Below are 5,322 nucleotides of genomic sequence, written 5' to 3'. Positions count from 1 at the left end.
TCTAACATTTACGCAGAAATGCAAAGGACCTAGAATAGTCAAAATAATTTTGAAAAAGAAAAACAGAGTTGGAAGACTTATACTCCCTGGTTTCATGACCTTCTATAAATGCTATAGTAATAAGAGAATACGGAATTGTCAGACATATGTAATCAATGGAACAAAATAGAAAATTCACAAATAGACCTACAATTCATTTTGACAATTCATCTTGACAAAAGCAACAAGATAATTCATTGGAAAGGCATAATCTTTTCAACGAATGGTACTAGAACAACTGGACATCCATATGAGAAAAAAATAAACCCTGGCCTCGGTTTATACAGAGAATTAATTCAAAATAAATCACAGATCTAAATGTCAAAGCTAAAACATAGAAGATAAAGTGGAAAGAAATAGGTGTCATCTTAGATGGAAAAAATTTCCTAGATAGGACACAAAAAGCACTAATCATCAAATGTAAAAATGATTGAATTGAACTTCATCAAAATTAAAAACTTCTTCAAAATGTACCATTGAGAAAATGGAAAGGCAATCCTTAGGCTCAGAAAAATACTCATGATACATGTTTCTGACAAAGAAATTGCAATCAGAATATACAGCAAACTCTTATAACTGGGCAACAAGAATGCAAACAACCCATTAAAAATGGTGAAAAGACAACACTTGGAAAAATAAAATACACAAAGGACATATACATCTTAATCATAAGAAACACAATCCATTATAACAGGAAAAAGACTTGAACAAACACTGCACCAAAAAAACATAGACATGGCCAATAAGGATATGAAAAGATGCCATAGATCATTATTCATTGGGGAAAGGCAAGCAAATTAAAACCACTTCACACATACATGAATGTAAAAATTTAAAAAGACTGTGAATATCAAATATAAGGAAGGATGTGGAGCAACCAGAAGTCTCCCACACTGCTGACAATGTAAAACGGCACAACCGTTATGGAAAATAAGTCTGTCAGTTTCTCATAAAATTTTTTAATTTTTAATTTAATTTTATTTAAAAAAATTATTTTAGCTGAGGCCACCCTTGGTTGGCCTCACAGATTGCAAGGACCTTGTCAGCTTACAATCCCTTATTTTTTTAAAATTTTTTATGCCTACAGTACCTGGTCTTCCTAGGTGGTCTCCCATCCAAGTACTAACCAGACCCGGCCCTGCTTAGCTTCTGAGATCAGACGGGATCAGGCTTATTCAGGGTGGCATGGCCATAGACTAGTTTCTCAAAAAATGAAACATGCTATATAGTTATACAATTAAACTTACTATATATCTTAGCGATTAAAATTATAGGTATTTATTCCCGCATTCTTTCAAAATAAAAACATGTCCACCAAAAGATCTGTGTACTAACGTTCAGAATGGCTTTATTCATAAGAAGCACAAATTGTAAACAACTCAAATGTCCACACAGGTGAATGATAAACAAAAGGTAGTATATTCATATGATAGAATAACACTCAGCAATAAAACAAACAGAAATGAAATACATAGAAAAACATAAATGCATCTTGAAAATATTATACTGAGTGAAAGACAGGCACAAAAAAGTGTATGTTGCATGAATCCATTTATATGAAATTTGAAAACAGGTAAAACTAACAAAAAGTGATATAGTTCAGATCAAGGTTTGCCTGGAGTAGGATTGGCTGCAAAATGGTATTGAAGGAATTTTCTGGGGAAATATTCTATACCTTGTGAGAGGTGGTGATTTCACATTGTATTCACTTGTCAAAACTCATCGAGCTGTACACATAAAATGAGTGATTTTTATTGCATATAAGTGATGTTTTAATAAAATTAATTAAAAAAATTAAGATCCTTTAATGCCCAAAATAACAAAACCACAATAAGAGCAACAACAAAAACCTTGAGAATGTCTTATTGAATGGTTCTTTTCATTGAAGAAAATTGATGACTTATGTCCATCTGGTTATGGAGGATATAAAATACAGAATTGCAATATCGTAAAATTTAAAGAGAGTGCAAGTTTCAATTCAAATACAACTATGGTTAAATCTTTTCACATTAACAAATTTAAACTTCTTAAGAGCAAGAGAGAGGCAATCATGGTTTCATTTTCGTATGAAAGAAAATGAGCCTAAAAGAGGTCAAGTAGCTGGCCTAAAGCACAGTGAAGTAGAAGCTGGGATTCTAACTCATACTTTGGCACTCAATCCAATTCTCTTTCCACTATACTATGCCATCTGTCCTTTTATGTATCCATTTTAAAATCTTTTCGATGACCAAAGCTAACTGTTCTTTCTGTTGCTAGACCTCAAATTGTATTTCCTTTGATGTTATTAGATAGAAAAACACTTTTTCACTTGGCACTGAGGTTTTATTTCTTCAGAAATCTTCTCAATCGCTAGCTGACCTGAGACGTGGGGATCTTTATCTATCTTGCAGGAGGTATGGCATCTTCGAACAGTCAAATTAAATTGATTCTTATAATAGCCTTTTCTCTCTTCAACCTGCATTGCTGATGAGAGTAGAAATTGGTACGATATTTCTGGAGAGCAATTTGGCAATAGGTATCAAAACTCTTAAAATCTGGCATATCCTTGGACTGAGAAATTACTCTTATGGGAATTTATCCTCAAGGAAATTATCAGGGATGTGTGTTTGGGTGTATTCACCACAGCATTATTAATGATAGCAAAAAAAAAAAAAAATTGGAAACAAGCTGAATGTCTGTGTTGGAGACTTGTTTTTTCTTTAATTATCATGTCTCTTCTTTCTTAGCAACAAGAACCATGGTTTGTAGACAGGCACGTGCCCTGCCAGTAATGTATCACTAGCCTCGGCCGCTCTTACAGCTTATTTGTGGCTATTGGAAGTATTGTGTGTGACTTCTAAGAAGTCTCAAAGAACCACACCTTCCTTTGACCTTTTCCATTCTGCGTACTGGATCGTGATGTAATGATTCCATTTGAAGCATATATTTTAGAGCATGAGGCAATACTCTAAGGATGGCAAAATAGCAACACAGGAGGGCATCTGGGTCCTGGCCCTGTGGGAATCCCCACGCAAGCCTTGACGCTAATGAGAATTCATAAGAAATTCTACATTTTCTTTCGCAGGAAAGAAAATAAACTGCAATCTAGTTTAAGCACTGTATTTGAATTTTCCTGTCACAAATAACCAAACCTAATCTAATGAACACAATGTCCAACAGCAAAAGAATGGTTAAATATTGGCATATGCAGAGGGTATAATATCAAGCAACTGTAAAATGACATCATATAAGACTCTACTAACATGAAAAAATTGCACGATATAGGGCTAAGAGGAAAGGAATGGGCTACATTCAAAAGCAGGATACAGACAATATTTGCAAATATCGTTTTTGTTACATATATGTGTATATTTATGTGTCTATATGCTTTTCTATGTGCACACATATATCTACGCTTCTCTCTATAGAAAGATAATATGTAGATGTATAAATATAACATATAATATATAAATATGTAATAGATATAAATATAAAAATGTTGATAGCTGTCTCAATAGTGGAAGTGCAGATTTCTTTTTTTTAATATGAGATTGTCTGTGTTTTTCACATTGGGTATATATTACATTGGTTATAAGGAAGGAAGAGCTGTCAAAATTGAATAATCTGTTCCTAGAGTAAAGCAAGTTTAATTGTGATTCACTAATTTTAAAGAAAAAGGCTATAGTAACAGAAGAATAAAAGAAAGAAGAAATTAAATGTTGAAGAAATCTCGTCCCTTTACAGTGTGCATTTAAAAATATGTGCTGCCTTTGCAAATCTTATTGTGTTGATGCATGAACGGTTATGATTACTCTTTAAAATTGTATGTGAGCCAATTATTTAGTAGATGGGTGAATGTATATATTTTATGATTCCTACTCAAATAGGATGTGAAGCAGAAGGACATTCTAAAGATGACATCTAGCGGTTGCTGTGGTAACCGTAGGAGCTGCATTTCAGTCATCTTTTATGTCAGTTTCTACAGTTGGGATTGGCAGTCTTAGCTTTAACACACAGGAAGGAGGCAGAGATCGGCGGTTGTTAACGCTTACAGACTGTATTTGTGATTTCCATCCAGCTTTAAAGAGAGTAGTGGAGCACAGTGAAGGTATTAGAAAACAGCCCTAAAATAATTAAAAGGATCTAATGCCTGTCTTAGAATTTTCATGGCAACCTTAAAGAACTGTCACTCCAGGTAAGAATAAAAGTTCATGTTTATTATAGAATACTTAGGATGCAACAGTCACAGTGCTCAGTGCTTTATAAACGCCATTTCATTTACACCTGTTCCCCAATTTGAACCTTAAAATCGTCCTACAAAGTAGTAGTATCTTTGCTTTTATCAAAGAAAACAAAACTGAGACTTAGAGAGTTTAGCTGAGTTGTCCAAAGTTGTTAGGACATGGTGGTACCAGGATTCGAACCCAAGTCATCTGTCCAAACTCTTAGCCACTGCCCTGTTCAGTGTCCGGGTGGTTGCCCATGATACCTGGTCTGGGTCTGCTACAAATGTCCCCTTCCAGGGAGACACTGCAGCCATGCTGGCTTATCCAGTCTAGTCTTCATCAGCCACACTTGATTCAACAACAAACGTTTTGAGCATCCCACTATTGCGATTTATAAGAGTCTGTTGGGCCTGTCTTATGACATAAAAATGTACCACTGAGCTTATGAGAAAAACTATGCCATATCGTAAATTCGAGAGTCTAAATCTAGGGGAAAACAGAATGGCGAAATCGGGGTAAATCTCATCAGCGTTGGGAGAGATGCATCCCGGCTGAGGCCGTGAGCAGATGCTTCCCCAAGGAGCTGACCTCTGAGTGGGCTCTCAAGCCTTGCTTCTCCAAGAGCAGCCATCACCTTGGAGCTTGTTAGAAACGCAGGATCTCAGCCCATCCTAGACCCACTGGATCAGAATCTGTGTTTCAACAACTTCCTCAGGTGATTTGCAGGCACGTTAAAGCTGGAAAAGTTCTGCTTTAAAGACGGTTTAGCATTTCAATAGCACACGTGGAGGCAACAGCACAGGAAAACAGCCAGGAAACAGCACAGGAAGCAGTGTGAGCGAGCGAGGGCGTAGCTGTGGGATGGTTAAGCCGTCCCAGGAAATCTCATATCTGGCCGAGCTGCAGCATGAAGTGTAGAATGCAAGACGGTGAGTGGTGTGAAGACAGGGAGGGCTGAGTTCGCGTGGGGTCTAAGAGCTGTATCTGGAGGTAGCAGGACTAACTAAAAGGTTTTGATCAGGAAATGAGGTAGTGATAGTTTTTATTTAATAGCCCCTTTAAACTGATAAAGCATTTA

General features: G+C 36.1%; 1 non-coding gene across 1 annotated transcript; it reads right to left on the bottom strand.

The window, feature by feature from the left end:
* Positions 1 to 1,117: 1,117 nt before the first annotated feature.
* Positions 1,118 to 1,236, bottom strand: LOC111733346. Its single transcript, XR_002777951.1, has one exon. It is a non-coding gene; the product is annotated as a 5S ribosomal RNA (ribosomal RNA).
* Positions 1,237 to 5,322: the final 4,086 nt, after the last annotated feature.

This window comes from Pteropus vampyrus, unplaced genomic scaffold (genome assembly GCF_000151845.1).
Source record: "Pteropus vampyrus isolate Shadow unplaced genomic scaffold, Pvam_2.0 Scaffold13, whole genome shotgun sequence".
NCBI classification, from domain to species: domain Eukaryota; kingdom Metazoa; phylum Chordata; class Mammalia; order Chiroptera; family Pteropodidae; genus Pteropus; species Pteropus vampyrus.
This window is presented reverse-complemented; position numbering and strand designations above follow the sequence as displayed.